Source organism: Colletes gigas, unplaced genomic scaffold (assembly GCF_013123115.1).
Source record: "Colletes gigas isolate AHSC1104 unplaced genomic scaffold, ASM1312311v1 Colletes_gigas_Sc00002, whole genome shotgun sequence".
Taxonomy (NCBI): Eukaryota; Metazoa; Arthropoda; class Insecta; order Hymenoptera; family Colletidae; genus Colletes; species Colletes gigas.
The window spans coordinates 686,784-712,571 of record NW_025106631.1 but is presented as its reverse complement, the minus strand read 5'-3'; the positions used below and the strand labels follow the sequence as shown (position 1 = coordinate 712,571).

At 40.0% G+C, this 25,788-nt stretch overlaps 1 protein-coding gene across 3 annotated transcripts in view; it reads right to left on the bottom strand.

Moving 5' to 3' along the window:
* LOC122401153 (histone demethylase UTY) overlaps positions 1-25,788 on the bottom strand; it is a 118,396-nt gene that overhangs the window by 75,195 nt on the left and 17,413 nt on the right. Inside the window, exon 1 of one of the 3 annotated variants that reach the window (XM_043403120.1) lies at positions 20,715-21,467. The exons of 1 other annotated variant lie outside the window; for it this stretch is intronic. The gene's annotated coding sequence lies outside the window, so the exon portion shown is untranslated. Of the gene's footprint in view, positions 1-35; positions 136-20,714; positions 21,468-25,788 lie in introns of those variants that run through there. One more of the 3 variants, XM_043403118.1, reaches the window with a different exon arrangement.

The window sequence follows — 25,788 nt, the reverse complement described above, 5'->3', positions numbered from 1 at the left end:
TCACCGACAAGTTTCGTGGATACTCGGCAACTTACGATCTCCGCACGGTACAGCCCCCATACCGATGAGTCCACGCATCCGGGACGAAACACCGTCTCCTCGTCGACGTTTACTCGCTTCGTTTACCACGTATCGTGTGTGTTTCGGTACGCGTAGAGTCTGCAAGTAAATTAACTGATGACATTAAATTATATAATAAATCGAATGTCAATAAATTTACTTACAAACCCTGCTCGAACCTCGATGGCAAAAGGCAAAATTAATTCGCTCTATAGATTCAAACTCGAGGAAAGAAAACGTTACGAGACCCACGCCGTGGTTGTTTTGACAGCTGTAACGTGATCTTTATTGGCGCGTTCGTGCATCGACTGTTGAAACGTAACAGTAACAGGAACAGAAACAGGAATCGTGTAGCGTCGGTACGTTGTTGCGTGGGGGTGGATTCAATCGATAACTGGTCGCCGGGCACGCATAATGCGTGTAAGTAAAATCGACACGGAACCAGCGTAAGAGAGAAAGAAAAAACAAAATATTATTTCCCCGAAAAATCATCGAGGAGCGCGTGCAGCGTGTTGCCGCGTCGCAATAAAGCACGAGCCTCGAGGGGTTGAGAAAGCGAAGGGGTGACACCGTAGAACCCCGTACGGAGACCGATGCTCGTCGACCCTCGTTATTCAATCGAAACGGAGCATTACTCATTTATTGTCTCGCCCTTGGGCCAGTGTTATCCTCGCTAGACGGCGCACGAGGATTTCGTCTGGCGCACTTTGCGACGACTAGCGGACCAAACAGACAATTAACACGTTCACTGCCAGACCAAACCCCCGTAAAATTAAAAGGAAAATTTAATTTTGTTTTTAGACAACTGGAAACTGGCATACCAAGAATTTTCACAGACTCGTTAAAATTCAAGGGCCCCACCTCTAGTTTTATTTTCTTTTACATCTGATCTTGAGAATTAATTTTTTTAACTTCTTGGTGAAAAGTGTCACCCATATGTGGATGACGTGGCAGTCAATGTGTTAAAGAACAACGATGAAAAATTGACTACGTGACTCGATCAACCTTGATCAAAATCTGATGAATGAAAACGAACGACCAACGAGAACGAGAACCATTTTATTTTACCTTTCAACTTGTTTCAATGACGAGCTTGTTGAAAAATGAAAGTTACAATAATATATTATCTTGTTTAAAATGGAATTTTTTGGTTTATTAACCACGTCAAAAATACAGAGAAATATACTAGTCTTGCACCAGAAATTTAAATGAGATAAAAGTATCGGGAACGAAGCCATGTTTGGGCTCATTTTCATTGAGAAAATCTGGCCAATTCGTTAATTACTCTTTCGCGAACATAAAAGTATAAAAATTGTAATTCTCATTGGTGAAACGAAGATACAATTTTGTGCTTAACTCGTTGGCGGCTGTCAAGCGCACGTGACGGAGGGTGGCACGCGCTAAGCAAAAAAAAAATGAAAAAAGTGGTGGGGTTGTCTCCGTAGCCACTTATCCGAGATGAAAAGCGAGCACTTATCCGAGAATTACTGTAACTAGAATCTGTATCTCTACGACTAAACAAATATTCTTCTATTTCGAACGACACTTTTTTTTATGATTTTGGTATCTCAATTTAGCTAAGATTAAAAAGAAATTAAATATCGTCCAGTTATAGAGGACTGTTGCATCAGCTATTCAACGATCGATGATACGTTACATCTTCGACTCGTGACCGACCTCCGGAGCAGTTAATCTAACACGTTTTTCCATACATTAGAATGGAGAATTCTCGACGTAGCATTACGTACGTTATTATGCATCTTATCTCAAAAGGCAAAGGCTACACGGCATTCGATACGCGTCTATCATTGATTATGTAACGACTGATCTCTATTCTTCTTCTTCAACATCCGGTTTTCAATGCTACGCGTCGGTAAATCGGACCGATCGCTCGCTGAAGGCAACGATGCAACTTTAAAAAACTTTGATTCGTTCGAACGTCCCATTTATTATCCAATAGCCTTGAACATAATTTTGAAAATTATTAAAAATGTTAAAAGTGAAATTTTAGTTGATTATACTTATATGGGATTAGGAGCAAATAATATTTAAAATCGGCAAAGTTAGGAAAATTGTTGAGTGAAATTTTAGTTGATCGTACTTATGGGATTAGGACAAATAATATTTAAAATCGGCAAAGATGGGGAAATTGTAGTTGATTATATTTATGGGTTTGGAGCAAATAATATTTAAAATCGGCAAAGTTGGGGAAATTGTAGTTGATTATACTTATGGGATTGGAGCAAATAATATTTAAAATCGGCAAAGTTAGAGAAATTGTAGTTGATTATATTTATGGGTTTGGAGCAAATAATATTTAAAATCGGCAAAGTTGGGGAAATTGTTGAGTGAAATTTTAGTTGATTATACTTATGGGATTAGGACAAATAATATTTAAAATCGGCAAAGTTGGGGAAATTGTAGTTGATTATACTTATGGGATTGGAGCAAATAATATTTAAAATCGGCAAAGTTAGAGAAATTGTAGTTGATTATACTTATGGGATAGGAGCAAATAATATTTAAAATCGGCAAAGTTGGGAAAATTGTTGAGTGATATTGTAGTTGATTATATTTATGGGATTGGAGCAAATAATATTTAAAATCGGCAAAGTTGGGGAAATTGTTGAGTGATATTGTAGTTGATTATATTTATGGGATTGGAGCAAATAATATTTAAAATCGGCAAAGTTGGGGAGCAAAACGGTAACGATTTTCTTCGCTGCAAGTGCAGCTCGATGAAAGGTGGTCGGAAACGAAGAACCGGGCACGGCAAAACGTAACAATAAATCGACTTCCGGCGGTACGCGTGCGCCGTCGGAAATGCGTTTAAGTGCCGGTTACACGTACGCTTTGGGTTCATTATGCTCAAGGTTCAACGTGTACGTTTAAACGGGCGAACCTTCCAACCATGGACAATGTAAGAAACGTAAAAAACAAAAAACAAAAACGATAGAAACACGAACCGATCTGTGATTATTAATTATACACGCCGCGTTAATATTCATGAACGCTCTACGATTCGTCAAAGTTATTTAAAAAATGGATCCATCGAATCGAATTTATTGCATTAATTTTTATTTGGGAAAAAGGGCAATTTTGGTATTTTTGTTAAGAAAAAGGAATGAGTTTATTTCTCAGGCACTGGATAGATGTACATTCATTGCCTGCTATGAATGTTTGAGTTTGTCTCGAATGTTTCGTCGCATTACATCGTTACATGTCCAACGGAATCTTCGTGTACAGCCATATTTTTGCTTTTGTATAAATTCATATTTTGTTCATTTTTGTGTCTAAGTTTATTATTTTATATCCTGACCTCATCAACAATTTTCATAAATCTTTTTTTCTGGTGTTTTATCGATCAAGGTAGAGGAGATTTTGGTTTCACGGAAAAAGTATGGTTGTCAGTGGTGATTTCACAGTGTGGAGGATTGAAGTATAGGAAATCACAGCGAACCGTTATGCAAAAACTGTTACATCGTCGCTAGGCGTTACGCGCTACAAACAACGAGCAATAATACGTAGTGTTGTACGACTGTAGGGTATTATTAATAGTCTCGAGCGAAACGAGTTTAATGTCACGTGTCTCGCGTTAGCACGTGCGTGCCGTTTTTACGCGTACGCATAAGCCAAAGCGCCCGTAATCTCGCGTTGCTGTTAGCGTACGACAATTATTTTTTCACAAGCCACGCTATAAATAAAGACGACGCGCAACGAACGCGAAAAATGACGATTCGCGGCCACAATCAAATTCTCCAACTTTTATCCGAGGACGCCATTTTGTCTTTGTAAACTAACAACACTCTCAAAGCTACGAAATACATATTTCTATTTTTTAAAATCATTTTGTGATTAACTATAACACTATAACGTTATTAGATTTTAAGTGAAACTAATTGTTTTAATCACTTATTATGAAATATCAAAATATGGGTCTTTTATTATATTTTTGCACATATTTCAGTTACTTGTATGTGTCATAAGTAGACTGCGGATGTTTATGCATTTATGGGAAATTTTAATCCTCAAAAAATTACAAAATGCATTTAATATGCAAAAATATAAGAAATACTTCAAGTAAGATACGAATTATTATATTTAGGGCTTGAGACAGAGTTCTATAAAGATCTGATTTCATTAATTCTATTAATAAAAATGTGAATTTGCATAAAGATACGCAGTCTAGTCACAAGCATATGTTTTAAACCATAAACAAAGAGTGCAAGATTTTTAACAATTTAATCTATTAGAAATCTTATAAAAAAAATGTTGAAAGTGTTGGACGTTGAATTTGTTTAATATGAAAGTTTAAACCATTCTTAACGAGATTCACAGCAGCCTCAAGGACCCTAAATTACCAAGTTTCATAAATATCCGATGAAATCTTGAATTTTGGCCCTGTTTTTTAACGTTTACGGATAAATTCCAACTACTATCGATCGAATGATCCTTCGAATGATCCTTCGAATCCAACATTCGTCGAGTCTTTGACCACCACGAGGCGTCTGAACGCAGAATTCTGGAATCACGCGAAGACACGAAACGACTCAACGCGTACGTTGATTATTAACGCTCGATCAGGGCAATTTTCCGTGACGATGGAAACGTTATACGCGAAACGGAAATGAAAAAAATGGACCGCGTTCTCGTTCCTTTTAAAACGATGCTATCGTGCGGTTTCGACGATTTACAAATTCATATGAATATGGCCTGGCAGCGTGGACGCGCAGGTGACAATCTCCTGGACCTGATTGCCAATTAACGTTTAACGACTTTAACAGCTATATGCCGTGGCCGTGATCGCGCCTGTGCACTCCGACGATTAAGGACGGGCTTGAATGGGAAACAGTTTCGTTTAAATCCTCTCGAGTCATCGTTTCCATCCCTAAAAAACACCCGTTGATCGGTGAACAACCTTCACCTGCGATCTCGTGGCATTTCGACACGTTTTTGGACGTTTAAACGACCACGTGTGTTGGTTTACGATAATAATATAATTGTATACACAAGTTTTCAGTGGGTAAACCACGAGACTTGAATGAGAAAAGTCCTCCTAGGGTTAAAGAACGTGAAAATGCATAGACCGGAAAGGGGTCAAAGCGTTCCCATTAGTTTCCATTTCATTATCTATTGAAATCGCGACTGGAGAATTTTTCACAGGAATTCTAATTAGCCTCGGGGTCATTATATTGCTATGTTGTTAACGTGCATCACGGAAAAATGCGGATTATGTAGACTGTCCATAAACTTGGTTGCGTAATTTTATTCTCTGCATTTTCCTGCGTATAAACACGGTCGCTGGAATGGAAACACAAGTTCCTACGCCGTGAACTAACGATTAAATTTAAACTGAAATTCTTCCACTATTTTTTAAAGGTTAATTTTGCAAATTACAGACTGTGTTCTTTAAAATATCCTTTAATGTGTAAGTGTAACTTGACTGCTAACGAACGCAAAGCGTTAGCGGGACTGCGAATCTATAAATTATTATAATTGAAAATTACTATGGAAGTAAGACACCCGGACGAGCATGCTGGAATGCCAAGTAAGATCGACTCATAGGTGACGAATTCTCACTCTGCACAAAGGAACAACGAATGCAATAATCTCTGGTAGATTGCAACACGTTTAACCTCGTAAGTTGCAACGAAATTATCTGCAATGCTTTATGAGCATGAGCGTGGATCAAGTCGCTGGGATTAGCTACAAATCACGGTGACTCGGGTCACTAATGAATCACCGAATAACTGTGTTTTCATTTATTCTCACGGTTCTTTGGCCTCGCTCTTTTTTCGGTTATAATCAAATAATAATAGTAAGATTAGATTTTACTAATGGCATTTCTGTCCCTTTCATATTTGAAATTCTAATTTTTATTCAACGATCAACTTTGACTAATTATTCAAAGTTTCTATCTGCAACAGAGATGAATGTTGTTCCATCTCTGGAGAACTGAATCTAGTAAAAAGATGAAAAGAACGATCTGATTGGCGCCTGTGCGAAAAATGGCGTCTTGGCTGGTGGCAGTGAACGTGTTAAAGGCGACCGCGATATTTTCCACGGCGGTAGCCGAGACGTCGGATTAACAGTATCATTTCCTTTGCGAGCGGAAGTACCGGGGCGGTTGTGTACGCAGGCTGCACGGATGCAACACGATCGCGTATAGGTGTGCAGCGGCGAACAGATCGCGCGGCAGCCCCGGCCGAACAAAAATGCTTCTTATCGCGACGAACGAGTCGGAACGAGTGCCACACGGTCCAAGGCTTATCGTTATGCAGGCGCCTTTCTTTCCCAGCTCGCGAATCCATTAAACTATCCGACGCGTAAAGAGCCACTAGATAAAGATCCACGCATCTGCACCGTGCTAAACCGTGTACGCGTTCAATTTATACTATCTTTCAACGATTAATTATTGCCCCGTGACTTCCGCGTGCACGATATATTACGTTATGCAATGCAAAATTACCATGACCATAAATAATACACGTGCGTACAGATACGCTCTCCATCTATACACGCCGTACGAGAAAATATTGGGGAGAGGGGACGAAGAACGCTTTTTTCGAGCGACGAACAATACAACGAAGAACGTTCAAAATTGCATAATATTCTGCAAAAGTAAAATTTTTATTTCAGCTTTTTAACCTCTAAAGATTGCAATGTTAAGATGTATCGAAATTTTTAAGATTCAAGACTCAAAACTTTCAAAGGTTTCGGAATTAAAATCGTGTTCCAAATGGTTCGAGTCTTCCTAGTCCTGTAAACTTACTGCTTCGAGGTTGAGGTTAGAACGTAGCTCGTATCTGAGCAAAAGTTGATCGATTCACTAGCTTTCGAAAACTGAGAACAATTTCTGGCGCCGTATTAACACCTCTGATATTTTTCCCCCCGATATCCTGCAAGTATTTACAAACACGCAGGTGCGCAGTGGCAGGGTGCGCGTAGCCAGATGCGCGATGGTATTTACACGCGCGTCGCGCGACGGGCACATGCGCGTGAACCTGCAGGAACGCGAAACGAGGAAGAGCATCGAAGAAAAAGAAGACGACGAAAAAGGGAGAAACAAAGCGAAAGGGAAGAGCAATGGCACACACGGTCACGAGCGCGCGCGCGAAAGAGAAAGAGAGAGAGAGAGAGAGAAACGACGCTCACCAACGAGCGCACACCGAGGTGACGTAAGCGCTGATTACGCGTCGCTGCAACGAGCGCAACGTCGAGGCTGCAACGAGCGTTGCATGTATAACGTTCGCAGAATGCGGCAATGCGTCCCCCACTCTAACCTCCAACACGACCATCGTCACCCCCTCTAACCCCCACCAGCGCCTCCCACGGCTACCGTTTGGCAGCGTGTATTGGTTGCACACGGAGGCGCGTGTCTGGCTGCGTGCGCGTATGAAGGACGAGGCCTTCAAGAACGAACGTACCGTACGTATGAGCACCAACAACGCGTCCCGACGAACATCATCAGCTGACAACGGAAAACCTAGCGAAACAGGAAGCATAGTTTCCACAAACAAACCACGAACCAGGCCTCTATTTCTATTTGCTATCTCATTAACCTTTAACACTAGATTTACGGAACCCGTCAATTTGACGGATGTCTGATTCCATATTTAAAATTGCAGAACGCGTAAATATTATTTTTTAACAAATTATGTTGAATTTTATTGGTGCACTGGCACGAATACATATTCTAATTAAAAGAAAAATCGTATTGTAAGGTAATCGTCAACATGAAAGGTATCAATAAATATACGTGCGATCAATGCCCGTAAATCTAGTGTTAACCAATATACTTTTACAACACATACGTACAGAAGAGTCAAAAATACTCATCATTTGAAAGTGTACCAAAACAGTTGAAAATATATATTTTTAAATATCTTAAATTTTTGTTATTCTTAGTTTATTATTTTCTCGATTCTGCAATAGTAAAAAACATCTAATAATAATTATTAGACTGCGGATCTTTATGCAAATTCACATTTTTATTAATAAAATTAATGAAACGGAAGCTTCGCAGAGGGCTGTCTCAACCCCTAAATATAATAATTCGTATCTTAAATATAATTTTCTAAATATAATATTCGTATTTCTTATATTTTTGCATATTAAATGCATTCTGTAGTTTCTTGAGGATTAAAATTTCCCATAAATGCATAAACATCCGCAGTCTAATAATTGTAATATGTAATGTTTCATTCTTAGTTCGCACAATAATACATAATTTATAATTGTAAGAAACTATATGAGAAAAAAAATGAACAAAAAAATAATGAAAAGATTATGATATGATAAATTTTGTCCTAAAGATATCATAGTACTATGAAATGATCAAAAGGAATTCGATTATCAACATCTAATAAACGAAGAATATTTATATTATCTAAATCTTAAATTATATAAGAATCAGAAGCTATAAAAGGCGAATTTTCTAACCAATAGCGTGGAGATAAATGGACCAGAAAGGGACGCGACAAAATGTTGCAAAAATTGAAAGGAAGAGAGAGAGAGAGAGAATAAAATTTGACACACACCTGCAATTTCGAGGTCGGTCATTGATAAACGGCGAAAATGCGCAGGCGCCAAAAGAAGATTACAGAGGCAGAGGGGCATGAAGGGACTCGGTCGCTTATTATTCCGAGCGAAGTACGAAAAGGGATAAAACGCGAACACGTGTAAATGCACCTTACTAAAACGTTAAAGATGGGATAAGAGACGGAATCACCGTGATTAAGATGTACCGACAAATCGATGTGACTTTTTTATTAACACTTCAACGAGCGTGTGAAAAATACACAATGACTGTCGCTCAAAATTTTTATTACGATTCTGCAGTCTAAATTCCAAGAGTTTTCCAAAAATAATGTGTCGTAGGAAAACATTTAAAACTGTTAATATTGAGAAAATTGCCTTGCTAACGCGTAAAGTGCAATTTCAATTTTGTAAAAGTATACTCTCGAGGGTGAACGTAGTGTCGGGTCGCCGTGAAATTAGAAAGTTTGGGAACATCTGGCTTAGACCCTAGACACGAATTGCTATAGTTTTCTCCAGGTGGTTGATCCTTTTATTCTCGCTCCACCTTCGAGCATTTCCCACGATCACGGACAAGTCCGATTTAACGCTGACGGCGAACACAGGTTTCCTGCGGCAAGTTCGACTTCCTGCGATATAGCGTGCGCATCTTTCACGTGCGCGAAAACAATTCAAAGCGGACGTAAAAATGATAGTAGCCAACAGCTGCCCGCCTTGACCTCGCTCAACGCCTATTTCCCGGACATCAAGAAATCCTACTTCTTTTCTTACGACAAATTACGCAACGACGTTCGACCAAATAACAATAATTTCAACCAGTCTTTAAAGAAACCGAAGAATAACAGGAATAACACAAAATGAATGTACGTTATTTTATTCGTTCCGATAAACTTCGATATTTATTATTCCCTAATTGTACAACCGTTGTCGAAGAATGTTCGCGGGGAATCGAAACATCGTTGCAATATTTCAAACGGACCGAGTTACCGTACCACCCTGTATAACAGATTAATGGTACTAAATGTTGTGATAAATGCTCCGGCTGGAGGCTGATTAATCCAAGTGTCCGGAAGCTGTCGCACGAACGTTCAGTTAGGATAACAAGACGCGTGCAAACGAGCAGAAATTTGTCTCGCGGCTTGACAAATTTATAACAGCTTCGGCTGACCGTATTATTAACTTATCGTTAATTTGACAGCCCCGGACCACCCACTTAATTGACCGACGTCTTCGTTCCCGGCGTCGTACTTGTTCCGTCGCGAACGAGCTACGCGAAAGCGTAACCTGCAAACCTCTCGAAAGATTACCCTGTTCGATACTAGGAAGCCATTACCATTCGTTCGTCCTTGGCTCGAAGGGCATCGTGTCTAATGCAGGAACAGTAAAACGGATAAAAGGTAGGCTTCCTCAGAGGGAAACTACGTTTGCAGCAAAATTACAGGAAAAGCAACGTTGGAACAGGAGTCCAACGATTGGTTCTTGGAAACCTTTTCGTTCGATGAGCGTGGTTTCTTGGAGAGCTTTAAACAATCGTAAGGGAACAAAGATAGTCTCAACATACTCGTGCATCGTCCACTGACAATGAAACTTGCAAAGAGACACCGTGTAACGACAGACATTACGTGTGCGACAGCTACGCGCATAATTGGTACATACAGCCTAGAAACAAGCAGGTGCAATCACGTTAATTCGAGTACCTGTACGCCAGGTAACAAAGAGCATTCGGAAACGCAACGGAGAGAAAAAAAAAATGTACTATAGTACCGAGCGTACACGGTAACGTTGCACAATGCTGGTCTTATGGTCAAGGTTCAAGTCTTTAAACTCGAGTTATGTAAAGCATCCGGGCTCTCCGGAGTCCTTCGCGCTGTAATTTACATTTCCGATGTTACATCGTATCGCATAGTCGAATGCCTACACTTGCAAGCTATTACGGTGAAAGAATAATTTATCTACTTTTACCCTGCTATAGTTCCCGGTTTACACGCTAGGCTTTAAACGGGTATTGGATCGTTGAATTTTGTTTATCGAGAAACTATAATTATTTGATTCTGATATCGATGGTTCGAATTTTCACATCGATTTTAAATTTTATTTAAATAAAAACTGACTAGTTCAATTTTGTTTATCGAGAAACTATAATTGTCTCATACTGATGTTGTCTGGTTCGAATTTTCACATTGTTTTTAAATTTTATTTAAATAAAAACTGACTAGTTAAATTTTGTTTATCGAGAAACTATAATTGTCTGATATTGATATCGATGATTCGAATTTTCAGATTGATTTTAAATTTTATTTAAAAAAAAAATTGACTGGTATTTGACCCCGAAAAGCTCGCTGGAAGACGAGAGTTCAATATCTCAAACTCTCGCGCGATTAAAGCAATCCCCCGTGTGACGTACGGAGCGAACGGGGTACGAACGAGAGAGGTCCTTAGCCTTAGAACACGTAGCCGTTTCTGCCGGCTGGCAGGCGGCCGGTCGTCGTAGATATCTGGACGGGGTACGCGAGAGACCGATGGGCAGTAAAACAGAGAGACGGAGAGACGGAACGAGCTCGCGCGATCCGTGGAAACGGAGGAAGCAACCGAAAAAGAGACGGAAAGAAGGAAAGAGAGGTCCTCGCGGGGTCCCGTGCGGCGCAGAACGGCACGTCGGTGGCTGCGGCGGCCTAAGCGAAGTTAGGTTTCAGTGCACAACACAAAGGGAAGGGACACGGGAAGAGGTACGAGAGGGCGGAGGGGAGAGGAGGAACGGTTAGGGGCGCCATTCGAGGGAGGGCTGTTGAACTTTCAGGGTCACTCCCGCGGGCCCCCGACCGGCGAGCGAGAAACAGCGAGAGAAAGAAAGAGATGCGTAGCCTGGCCGGGGGGAGGAGGAGGGGAGGGGAGGTAGCGATAGAACGACGACGATGGAGGGAAGGTAAAGAGAGAGGGGGAGAGGGGGGGGAGGGAGAGAGCCGCCCCGACACGAAAACTCACTCCTAAACCGTCCCTAACGACGCGCCCTCTGGGCCACGGAATCGACGACCGACCGGGGCCGACCCGTCCGGCCAATTCGTCGTCCCCGTGCCACTATGCTCACCGCCGCGGGACAGATAGCTCGCGTAGGCTTTCGATGTAGTGCACCGAAAGCATACGGAACCAGTTTTCGGTGCCGAGAAAGGACCGTTTCTCCTCCAGGGGGCTCCGCGGCCAGGGAGCCTCTGACATGCAACGCACACGCGCGCACGGTCACCCGGCTACGGTCTCGAAACTGGCGTTCCCGCAACGATCCGGGGAAGGTAGTGAACTCTCAGGGCCGTCCCGTGGTCTTCGATGCGTCGCACAGTGGGACAAAGCTAACTGACGGCGATCAAAAACAGATTTTTACGATACACACCGACACACGACACACGACCACCGTTCACGCGGATGATAAACGCACCAATATCCCGGACATGTCCCACTAACCGAACAACGCCACGAGTAGTATTTATTTTCATGTTTCCACGTTACGTTTGTCGACGGTGTGTTTTAGAGCGTTTGAAAAAATAATCAATTTTACATTACGAGCAACCCTAACCTATTATTTACCGAATATATTTCGATACACGTACTCTATACGTATACAGTATTCTAGAGATTTTAGAGGCTAAAATAAGACGAAAATCAAGAATACCAATTTGTTGATGGAGGCTTCGTTAAAAAGTTATTAACAATCAAATTCAAAAATTTCAAATCGTTCTGGAAAAATTATTTTCAGTTGCGGGGTTCAATTACAATCATTTTTAGTGAATACACGTACCTCCGAAATCCTATCCATTTTCGAGAAAAAAAATCGGACAAATGCTGCAATTTTTCAGGGGAAAAAAATTTGTCAAATCGTTTTGGAAAAATTATTCTCGGTTGCGGGGGTCAATTACAATCATTTTCGGTGAATAGACATACCCCCGAAATCCTACCCATTTTCTAGAAAAAAATTCGAGAAGGGGCGGAACTATAAACGTTAATAACTTTTTAACGTTATTCATGATTTTAGTCTTATTTTGGCCTCTAGAATTCCCCATTAAAATTTTTCCCAGGGGTGGCCGAACACCCTGTATAGTGAATCACATAAATAGCAATGAAATGATATCGGAATATTCCTAACCTATAATGCCTAACCTATAATATAGAATATATAAAATTTTGCACGGTGTATCTCAACTATAAATATATCTTCGTTCGTTGCTGAATGACAATCTTGTCCATCTAGAATAATGGTAAAAACACTTACCCATGTTATTCTAGAAGAATTTTTGACACGGTATGAATATGACGTATACGTACCTGCAACAGAAGTAAAAAAGTATGGTTAGAATCTAGCAAACAAGCGTAAATATATATTTTTTCTCTAAAATTATTCCCTACGATTTTTTCCTATTTTCACCGTAGAGTCGTAATCCCTACGGCTCGATTGTTAGAATCACCCTGTAGAAATGTTTCTATGCACCCCATTTCACGGTACGCGATTCGTCCTTCGACCGACAATGCGTATTCTACCAATCAGAAGTTAGGTTAGGTTTTGGGCGCGTCTGTGGTAGTCCGGACAGAATCGTTTGAACCCGGTGCACGGTCGAAAGTTATGGCGTTCCGGGGGTAGGAAGGAGCCGGGCGTCGTTTGTGTTGGTGTTACACGAATAACCACCACCGCGAGATGTCCATCTGCGTGCCTAATCGAAAGCCGGATGGTTATTGTTGAGTTTGACGCGCGCAGTCTGTCACGTGGTAAAAATAGACTATCGACCGCACACAACTTTGGCCACAGGGTGTAAATAAACCACAGGTACGAACTTCAGAATTTGATGGAACTTGTTTCAGGCGATGAGTCTCGCGCACCGAATCCTCGAAATGCATATTTCCTGGATACAAAAACACCTTTCACATTTTAAACTCGTCGGTAAAGTTTCGGAACAGATTCGACCACGATTCGGCAGACACCGGACATCAGAGCTTTCTGGCGGTTAAAATAGAAACTACAAAATGCATCTTCCTTTCAAGAGACGCATAACCAAGTTTCATCAATCTGATGTTGCACCGTTCGTAAAAGATTCTTCGCAGATTAAACGAATCTGAATCACGAGCAATATTAAATTTTAATATTTGCACAACATTGGACAAATTCTAAATTAAAAGGAGGATATAAACTCTTGCACGAAGAGAATAGGTTCTTTTATTTCTGTTATCAGTAAGGTTTCGGAACAGATTCGACCACGATTCGGAAGACACTGACATCAGAGCTTTCTGGCGGTGAAAATAGAAACTAACAAAATTCATCTTCCTTTCGAGAGACGCATAACCAACAAGTTTCGTCAGTCTGATGTTGCACTATTCGTAAAAGATTCTTCACAGATGAAACAAATTTGAATCACGAGCAATATTAAATTTTAATATTTGCGCAACGTTGGACAAATTCTAAATTAAAAGGAGGATATTCGCGGTCGTGAATAAACTGTTGTACGAAGAGAATAGGTTCTTTCATTCCTGTCGTCGTTTCCCTCTTCCAGTCCTTCGCTGGGAGTATAGACCGTGCCTAGACGCTAGGTAGAAAACCCTGGGTCTGTGCAAGTAAAAAAAGAAGGCGCACGAACAAGAGGCGCATCCGAGCCGACAAGGTGTGCGCCGCCTTGATCAAGCAGGATGGCAGGCCAGGAAACTAACTGTAGTTGGTGACTAACTTCAAACAGGATTCCACGAACATGCCGGAAATCGTTAACTCGCAGAGCCATACGTGTACTTATGAACATTTGATTAGGACGAGACGTACGAGTAATTTAACGTGACTTCGGGTTACGGAATACACACGGTGTCCCGTGAAATTCGACTAACCTCCATCGACGTCACGAACATCGCAACACTACTAGACCCTGGAGTTGAAATTAAATTAAACTAAATTACTAATATTAAAATATGTTTGAAAAAACTTGAGTGAATTCCAACGTGTCGGAGTAATTTAAAAATAGCTCCAACGTTTTTCAAACACCACGGATTTTAATTTACCGGGGCTAAGTGCTTTTCCTTGCACCTTGCAACCCCGTTGAAAATAAAAGTGTATTTGCGCTGCTCAAAAGCAGTTTTTAATTATATTAAAAATAATAATTTCGTTCCTTCGTAAGAATTGACTCTAATGTTTGAAAAACTTTAAGGGGTAAGACCACTATAAAAACCCGAAATAAAGCGTTTTTTTTTCATGGGAACTTTCTACTTGAAATGCTCGCCAATTACACAAAAATTAATGTTTCAAAAATCCCCTACGTATTTGCAGATAAAAATTTGCCTCGTGAGAATGGCTCCAGCGTGGTCATTTTGCACTATTTTTGAATAAATATTTTTTGTTCAACACTTAACGACACGGTTAATAACATTCTTGAATATCATTATCCTCTTACTTTTTCATCCATCCAAAAAACAAAATTGCAAAAGAACGCTTTATTTCAGGTTTTTACAGTGGTCTTACTCCTTGAAAGGACGATTTAAAAATCACTGCTGCACGCGAAGTAAGTTTCTTTGGAAGAAAGTTAACTAATTATCGGGCTGGTGGATCGCCAGGCTCGGTAGGCTGCTAAATTATTAATCGACCAAGTAATTTATTTCCACTTTGTCGCGCCATTCGATTTCTTGTCCGGGACTCCGTCCCCCGTATTTAGATTCCACGGAGCTTCCCTGGTATAAGAAACTGAAACGAAAACGGGCGGAAGACAGTGGCGGAGTGTACACAAGAGGAACCTGGGTTCAACGACCCCGGTCTCTAGTACCTGTATCACATCAGGCTGGCCTCCTCTCCGACAGAGACGCGTACTTGTGCCTAACTGTGCGTACGAACACATCCTTTCGACTCTACTGGTCGTCCCCAGGCAGCGTCCACACGGTCCAATATGTGCGGGAAAACTAGTTTCGCGTGCAAATTACTCCTCCGGGACGTCGCGAAGGCGTTCGCGTTGCAAAACGTTCCAACTTGATCCCCCCGTTCCGTAAACGTACCGTTTTTATTCGTTCGCGCATTATCAGGTGTACCTGGCAACATAGTTGATTATCTTCCAACTGTATCACGGTGATTTTCAGAACAGCGTAATGAACGATCTCGGAGCGTTCATTTATGGTGCGTACCGTGTATCTATTTTGTTACAAAACTGTGAAATAACTTCACTGTATAAAGTCTGACAGACAATTATTTAAAACGTATTCAAAGTGATCGCTAATGTATTTCAACCCATCCTGTGCATTTATTGGTTAGTATATCACGCGAGTCAACAGTTTAATCGGTTTTGTTTATTTCGCGTGCAAGGGATCGCAGTGTACCGACGTAATTGCTCGACTCAACACAGTGACAGAGTAATCATATTAACGAGAGCACGATTACATGTACCGACGGTTCTGGAGGGAATTTACGCTGAGGTTCGGACTTGCAGGTTGCAAATACCTTATCTGACATCCATCTTTGATCGATTGATACCAACTAAATTATAACTAATCTGGAATTGTTACTTCTGCTTTCTAGTTGGGGTATAAGAGCAATAAAGATAACTTTGAAAGAAATTCAGCTGTATTAGAGTGGCTGTTCACTTAAAATCGTATACCTAGCAGTTCAGCCAATATTTTTTCAATAAAACATAAATTTGTACTAAATAATTGTAGCTCGTATAGAGGCATATAATTTGTATAGGCAAAAATAATTTTTTTAGAACGATTTGAAATTTTTTAGTTTCGTCGAAAAATTTCACATATTCCCGAATTTTTTTCTAGAAACTGGGTAGGATTTCGGGGGTATGTCTATTGACCAAAAATGATTATAATCGACCCCAGAAACTATTAATAATTTTTTTAGAACGATTTGAAATTTTTTAATTTTCTTGAAAAATTTCGCATCTTTCCGAATTTTTTTCTAGAAAGTGGGTAGGATTTCGGGGGTATGTCTATTGACCAAAAATGATTGCAATTAACTCCCCTAGCTAAAAATAATTTTTTTGGAACGATTTCAAATTTTTTTTTTCGGGGGAAAATTCCCCTGTTGATTGTTCTTAAAACTTCGTTTTTAATTTTTAATAAATTTGTTTGACGTCCTAGGGAAAAGTTGTTTAGTGCTTTTTTGTAGATATCCATTAGCTCTACTTCAGAAAAAAGTTTCATTGAAATATGTGCACTAATGTAAAAGTTATCGCTGTTTGAAAATTGAACCATTTTTATGGGGTTTTCCTCATTTTGCGGGGTTAAGGAACAATTTTTCTAATATTCTTAGAATTTCTACATATTCTACACTAAAATACGCGTTGTTTGCCGTTTGAAACATTAAAATCGCCCAATCCGTTCAGAAGTTATGATGTTTTAAAGATACGCACGAAATTTCCAGGGTACATTCCTTGTCATACATTATATTTTCAGTAATTAATTTTTTTCTCGAAAACGCGTAAAAATTCGGGGGTATGTCTATTCACCAAAAATAATTGTAATTGATCCCTGCAACTAAAAATAATTTTTGCAGAATGATTTGAAATTTTTTAATTTCAATGAAAACTTTCAGCACCTACTCCAATTTTTTTCTCGAAGATGCGTAGGAATACGTGGTTATGTCTATTCACCAAAAATGACTGTCATCGACCCTTGAAACGAAAAATAATTTTTTTGGAACGATTTGAAATTTTTTAATTTTGTCGAAAAATTTCACACCTTCCCGAATTTTTTTCTCAAACACGCGTAGGATTTCGGGGGTATGTCTATCGACCAAAATTAATCATAATTGACCCCAGCAACCAAAAGTAATTTTTCCAGAACGATTTGAAATTTTTTAATTTTGTCGGAAAATTTCACATCTTCCCGAATTTTTTTCGAGAAAACGAGTAGGAATTCCGGGGTATATCTATTGACCAAAAATGATTATAATCGACCCCAGCAACCAAAAATAATTTTTTTGGAACGATTTGAAATTTTTTAATTTTGTCGAAAAATTTCACACTTTTCCTACAGAAATTCTTAATAAAAAATATAACATTGTGATATAATAATAGAGAAATAAATTGTATTCTTTATCGACTGTTGAAGCATCTCATAGCAAGTAGCGTTAATTAAAATCCTGAGCATCTTTTTTTCTGGTATGAATACATAAGTGACTCATTGATCGTCGGATCTTTCGTCGAACTCGGGCCGGGAAGCAAGGGGCACTGATCTTCAACTCGTTCAACAACACTGTGGCATTGCCTGAATGCCATGGTCAGTGACCGTGAGATCAAGAATTTAAATTCTACGCTGTCTCGCCTACTCCTTCTTTTCCGTCGCATTGTCCAGAATTTTTTCACCGTGCAAGATAAAAAAAGAAACGAGGAAAAAAAAAAATTGAATATCTTTCAGCGATTGTCAGTGCGTCTGTTTTATAAATAGCTCACGAGCATGCAACAGTATCGCATGGTGCTAAAAATATTATATTCCCAACGAACACCGAAACCTCTTTTTTTTAACAACGAAAATATGACTGGAATAAAAATTGACTGATTTTGTAAAAAACTACGAGAACATCTTGCTCTTTTAAAAAGAAAGAAGAATTTTGGAATGTATCGATTAAAAAAATTTTTAAACGTTCGACACAAATTTTTAAAAGTTTCACAAAATGTACTTTTCTTTCCAACGTCGTTTTTACACTTCACACGTTCGCGACGCATCCTAAGAAAACATTTCCATTTCCTCCATTCCCTATATCTCGTTACTTAAGGCATTTTCCATCCATCTGGTTCGCACGATAGAAACTCCCTTCTCGTGTCCGTTACATTTCTTGTTTGCGCGTGTGTGTGTGTGTGTGGTGACTTGCTCTGCTTTGAAACTCGACACCTCTTTCGCTAAACACCGTGGACGTCCCGTACATACGTGGGCAACGTAAACACAGAAGAGACTTACGCAGGCAGACAAATGTACGCGATATACAAGCGGATACGCGTATCAACACTACAAGTGCAAAATGGACGACCCGCGTGAGGCATCGCGACCAACACTGTCCCACGAAACTATTCCAAATGAAATGTTTCCTCGATATTCTGTTCTTGTAATTACACGCGTATATCCTCCCCGTTAATCATTCGCATGTAACAGTAGCTTTTACTTTATTCATTTCCAAAAAATTGTTTGTTTAAATAAAAGAAGTATAGTCAAAAGAGAAAAAAATTTTATATTTGCTAAATAAAAATATCAAAGAGAGTCAAAACGCAATATTTTACATGTAAACGTAGAAGCTCGATCGAAAAACGCTTGAAACAATTTTAAGGGCGCGGTAATAACCGTAAATGCTCGCCGCGGCGAGTCGTAAACACGAGTAATTCAAATGCGATGAAAGAGTGTCATGTCGTATCGTCGTTTCGCCTCGAGGTTCATCGCTGCATTCCATTCCACACTGATATTACCAAGAGAATTGAATTGTTCCTTGCAACGGACTTATCAGGGACGGAGAAGATAACGGCAAAAAAGATGATAAATAAAGTAAATAAGGAAGCAATATAAAGCGTAAAACACGAACTCCTCGCAGCTGTATTCGGCCATTTTGTTAATTCAAACGACTTTTATATATTTGGCTAAGAATTTTCATTTCTTTCTCATTTTAATTTACAGTGATACAGTGAGAATTTTCCAAGAGTGATATTCAAGAAATAATCTTGAAAAAAAGAAGAACTGTACGACCATTAAATCGTAAACAAAAAGAAACGAGACGTGTATTCTCAGTCCGTTATCATTTAGCAATTGTATTAAGAGAGTCTTATCTGGTGACACAGTGTATATTGTGAGCAATTTTGCTTTCACATAACAAATATTATCAAAGTTGTTGCAATGAAAATAAAAAATGTATTTCTTCGTTTACTTTTTTTTGAGGTTAGCTCGACGTTCCGCGAAGGTCACTGCGTTTATAATTCTTTTTCCACATCGTAAAAATGTAACACTGTTTATAAATAAAGCAACGATGCGCATATGCCCGCACACAACGACCTAGTTTTTCACTTATTAACGATTCACGTTGAACAGCAGTTAGTCAGAGCACCGGTATTCTTCAACCTTTCACGCATTATCATCATCGAGCTTGGCATTTACGCGACTTGTTGCATTGACCTACTCAGACTACAACCGATTAATGCTACGTTATTGTTTCCACGTTCGCTAGCCTCCCATGACGCGCACGCACGGCGTTCCCGGTTGGTTTTAGTAAACTGTGATTTTGAGTTACGCTCGCCCGAGACTTTACTTTCAACGGGAATCAAGGCCCCTCCCCGCGCCAAGGTCGCGAGAATAATCGACAACACGAGTCTCGATATGTCTCCTAAACACGTGACGGAAACACAGCTACGAGGCTTGGTACGTTCTCTGGGAAATATTTTCTACGTTATAGGGGAATTATCATCTATCGGTAAACGATTCGACGACGGTGTGAAAAAGCTATGCGGGTCAAGGTGATGGAGCAGGATGCCTAAACAGTTTTTAATACCAAAGATCCACCACTCGCGTACTCACAAAACGATCGGATATCATCTGGCCACGATTGCGTTATTACCGTCGAATTTAACCGGAGATTAATGGCTACCGAAAAAGTTAATTTCAATGATTTATCGTCGAGTCTCACCCTTTACACTCGAAACACACACCAGACACTATTCAAATCGAATAGAGAAATATATTTGTTCGAAGTAATAAAAGACACATTAATTCGTGTTCGTAATTCCGATTAAACGTCCAAGGATGAAAGTATCGCTGAGAGCAGAAATTTTTATTTAAAAAAAGAAGGGAATGTACTCGTTGCACACGGCGCTTGCTCGTTTAAGGGTCAAAGGACGAGTCTAGGGCGTATACGAAAGCGTCCCTGAAGCATCGATCGTGCCCACTCGACAAAAATTTCACGCCCGGGTTTCGAAATTCGGCCGTAGAGTCGGGCGTGAATTTCGTTCCGGTCGCGTCGCGATCCGGCGATTAAGCAACGCGCGACGATCGATCTGTAAAAAAGTAAACGCCGCGGCACACGGTGGTCGGTAACAACGAGAAAAGCACGCTTCCTGTCGCCGATAGACGTGCAAGCGTGCCAACCAAGAGACAAGTCGCGACGCGCACGCACCGTCAGTCAGCGGTTCGCTCACCATTTAAATCGCCCAAGGTCTGGTGGAATTTAAACCTCAATCAGCGCCAGGAAGACGCCGCATGTACACTGAAAAGGCCTCTGACGAACGGTTCGCTGGAGGCTCGTTTGAAAACGGGGATAGAACGCTGGAGAACGAGAATATCACACACTGACGGCACACAAGTTCACCGACTTCCTCGTTGGGAATCGCGCACAGAATCCCAGACGTCGCTTTCGGTCACGACGTCGCACGCAACATATTACGATATATCTGTGTAACGCGCACTCGGTTGGAGCAGGCGAGAGAGGAACAAGGCCGTCGGACGCGCCAGGCCAGTAACGTGTCGATGCACACAAAACGAACCTGACGAGACGTGGTTACACTGTTCGACACGAAGGGACGCGACCGGGCGTTTCAGCGGCGAGAAACGGAGCACTTTTGAACACAACGACGAGTCCCCGCGATGGTTCACCTCACTTCTTTCCCGGTGTGAAACGAACACTTACGGTTTCCTCCTTCCTCCGCGACACATTCGCTGACCGATCTGTGGCAATGACCACCGTGGAGACAACGATCTCCCGAAAACTCGTTGTCACTGTTCGAATCGCGACTCGCGCGCAAGATCGAACTACCTTCTCGCGATCGCGGATAAATTCTACTTTATATTAATACTAATGGCAGTGATTATAAGAGAGAGGAGAGGGTGCTACGGCACAGTGAAGTGCTGAAGAGCACCTCCCCCACTAAAGGCTCTCACGCAACTGACGCGACTGGCGCGAAGGGTACACGGGGATTAGGAGAGGACGAGGGAGGGGATACGCTCGAGAATCCGCTTGGTGGGGAGAACGACGGTATATTACGGCAGAGGGACGCTCGGGGACGAGAACGAGGCGATAGGGGAATCGCGCATGCGTAGTGGCCCTGTTTTAGAACAGTACCGTGACACTCGTCGACAAGCCACCGCCCGATGCACCCACCCCGTGTGTCACGGTATGAACTACAGCTGTCTACGGTGTTTCGATAGCGTGCTTATCTGCCACGTTGCCTCGACCATTGCCGTTACGATCATTCTCTTCGATGGTCGACGCACTAAATTCACCTCGTCGTATTAGAAATTTAATACACATTAACCGATCATTTTCTTACACATTAGAATAATTCATAACGCGATTACAAATGGCACGAAGTGCAACCAAAGAGGAAGCGATTGTTGCTTTCGTAAATAGTTATCGAATACACTGGAGGGGCAGTATGTATATGTTACATTACAAAGATTTGTTTGTTGTCGATCGATTATCATTTTAATCGTTTTAGAACGCTTTGTACTTTGGAATTTCAGATGAAAGAGTACACACGATCCGATGCATCGGCAGTTTTCACGTGAAACGAGAAATGTCATTCCCAGAGCAGTTAACATATTATGCCGAATTACCACGACGCAGGCTTGCCTCTGCTAATCCGTTTCTCGCATGCTGATATCATTTCGCCTCTCTGTGCGAAAGAGAACGTCACACAAAGCCCAAGACCTACATATAAACGTGGTATAATAAGGCTTGCCAGAGTAATCACGCTTCGCACAACACACAACAGAATCACTTTTAATAAACGACCAGCGTACAGACGCCTGTAATTAAAATCGTCGTTATACAATTTATCCAACAATAAACAGAAAATCTACAAAGTATAAATTTTGCTTTGTTTTGTTACTTTTTGTTCCTCTACTAAAAATCCACCAGGGACCGATAATTTTCAGGTGGATCGAAGATAGGGATCGAAAGATCCACTATTAAAGAAGCAGTGATCGTTTTCGTCGAAGACACTCTGCCCCGAGCGATATACCCCGTTTCTTTTCTATTTTATACTTTAACCTTGCGAAAAGAGCAATTTCGACGCCCGGTTTCAATGTCGATAGATTTCAGCCCACATCAGTGGTATCCGAACATTTTCGAAGGTAACATCCCTAACAAAAAAAAAAAAAAAAAAAAAAAATTCTGCGCCCAAGATAAGTGGTAGGTGTTAGAAAACAGTATACTCCAACAATTACCGAGTTTTGATGATCAATATACATTCAGATATTGAAAGATATATCCCCTCTTGATTAATTTTTAAGAGCTTATTAAAAACATTCTATAGACAAACGTTATGGAAGTATTCATTTCGTATTTATTGAACAATTTTAATGGGATTTTTTTTCTTGTAAATGCGCAGGATTTCGAGGGTATGTCTACTCACAAAAAATGATTGTAATTGACCCCCACAAACGAAAATAATTTTTCCAGAACGATTTGTAATTTTTTAATTTTGTCGACGAATTTCACACCTTCTCGAATTTTTTTCTAGAAAATGGGTAGGATCTCGGGGGTATGTCTATTGACCAAAAATGATTGTAATTGACCCCCACAACCGAAAATAATTTTTTCAGAACGATTTGCAATTTTTTAATTTTGTCGAAAAATTCCATACCTTCTCGAATTTTTTTCTCGAAACCGGGAAGGATTTCAAGTGTATGTCTAATGACCGAAAATGATTGTAATGGACCCCCGCAACCGAAAATAATTTTTCCAAAACGATTTGAAAGTTTGTAATTTTGTCGAAAAATTGCATACCTTCTCGAATTTTTTTCTAGATAATGGATAGGATTTCGAGGGTATGTCTATTGACCAAAAATGATTATACTTGACCCTTGCAACCAAAAATAATTTTTTCAGAATGAAAAGAAATTTTTTTATAACTTTTTAAGGAAGTCTCGGTCAAGAAATTGATATTTTTGATTTTTGTCTTATTTTGACCGCTAGAATCTCTCATGAAAATTTTTCCCAGGGTCAATTGAACACTCTGAATAAGAATAATTGTGATAATATACATACAGCATGTAAAAGAGATAATTCTTGAAGTCGTTTTAAAAGAATTCCACATTCCGTGCACTTTGTTCTTTCTTTTTACACGATTATTCGTAACAGCAACACGAACGACAATAATTTGAATAACATACATACAGTCCGACCTATTTCCATTAATTTCAAAATCGGTACGATCTTTGGCCTCTCATAAATGAAAATAAATCCTGCAAGGGAATCTATAATACATATTTTCCGAAGATAACTACTATCTTATATCGAAACATTGGGAGTTACTAGGAGATGGTTTGTATATTTTCTCGTTTCTTTATTTTAGTATTCTTCTTAATTACGCAATTGGAGATCACTATAGACGAGGATCTAAAGAAGGACTAAAGAAACACAAAAAGTGGAGGGGATAGTTCCGTTGCAACTATTCGTAACTCAGATTGACGCAATTAGCGAGGCAGTATTGCATACAGCAATTTTCTCTTTCTTTTTACCTTTTAACGATATCATTTTTATTACGATGCAACGTTATCGTTTCTCGATATTATATTTGGCCACTTATTTAAAAAATGTGAACGTTGAAATATTCTATTTAAAAATCAAGCGGAAATGCACATTACAAACGGAAGTTTGACAGGATTTTATTGAAATTCGAGGGCTAACGGAGAACAGAAGAAATGCACGGGAACGGAGCGAATACATTGGTTGAAATAATTCTCGCGTGCGTATACAGGAACGGGAGAACGAGTTTCAATAAGCACGGTACGCGAACGTCACGAAATTGCACGTCAGTTTTTGCGGCTAAGCGACTGCAAACTTTCCCATAAGGCACGTAGGTAAATAGGGCTCCGCCGACGGACCTCCTCGCGGCAGAGTTACTAAGAATCCAACTCTATTATTATGAACATAATTGTCTGATTATACGTCTCCGATCTGGCACGGCTCTATAACGTAATTCTGTAGCGCTTCGCGAAGGCACGTGCTCGTCAAATTCTCGCCACAACTCCAAATATGCTCCTAAACATCGCCTCGTTGCAAGAATTCTTATGGATTTTAATAAATTTCAAATGCTTCTAAATTTTTTAAAAGTATGAACAGATGTTACAATCTATATTCGTTGGGCGTTAATAAATGTCGGTAAATTTTACGTGAATTAAATATTTTGCCAAAAGTAACACAGACGTTCAATGTGCTATATAGTGCACGGTAAAAATTGCTCGTGAATAATTGATACATTGCACGGTACCATTAATACATCAAAGAGCAACGATAAACGATGGATAATTGTTAGTCTCTACTTAGAGCATGGTAAAAACTTAAACCGCTAAATGCAAATATTGCATAACGCGCAGACAGACGCGAAACGTTACTCGTGTCTTCGCGAGGATGTTGTTTCCTGCATTTGAAAAAAAAACTCTATTTAAAAGCCCTATTACCATTTCAAATGAGAAGGCGGAAACGGATACCATTCGTTATATATAGGCAAAACGTAAAGGAGGGCTGCAGCTGGAATCGGTAAATATAAATGTAGAAAGAAACTTCGAGTGGGTATGGATTCTCAGAGCGCGGTTAGAGGGTCCCTACAATGAGCAGACTTTAATATTTTAGATTTTAGGTGGTCATTCTTACATCCCCAAAAGAAAATTACTCCTCTCAAGTTATTCAAAATGATTGAAATGGTTCAAAATAATTCGATAAGATCATTTTTTCCAAAAATGAGCAGACTTACTTTAATATTTTGGGGGGTCATTCTCAAACCCCCAAAAGAAAATTTCCCCCCTAACCCAGACCTAACCCAGACCTAACCTAACCGTATAAGATGTAAAAAAGCTATTTAATAATAGAGAAATTTTCATATATCCAGTGAAAATTATCAATAAATAAATATAATTTTTAATTACGATAGGATCATTTTTCCCAAGAATGATCAGACTCACTTTAATATTTTAGGGGGTTATTCTTTAACTCTCAAAAGAAAATTTCCCCCCTCAAGTCACTCGAAATGAATTAAAATGGCTCAAAAGAATTCGATCGGATCATTTTTCCCAAGAATGAGCTAATATTAGGGGGTCATTCCTATTCCCATTCCTATTCCTCATATTAATATTTTAGGGGGTCATTCCTAAACCCCCAAAAGAAAATTTCCCCTCTCAAAAGTCACTCGAAAGGATTAAAATGGCGCAAAAGAATTGGATCGGATCATTTCGTTTACTAAAACAATCCGCGGGGCTTAATTGTTTGGTTTG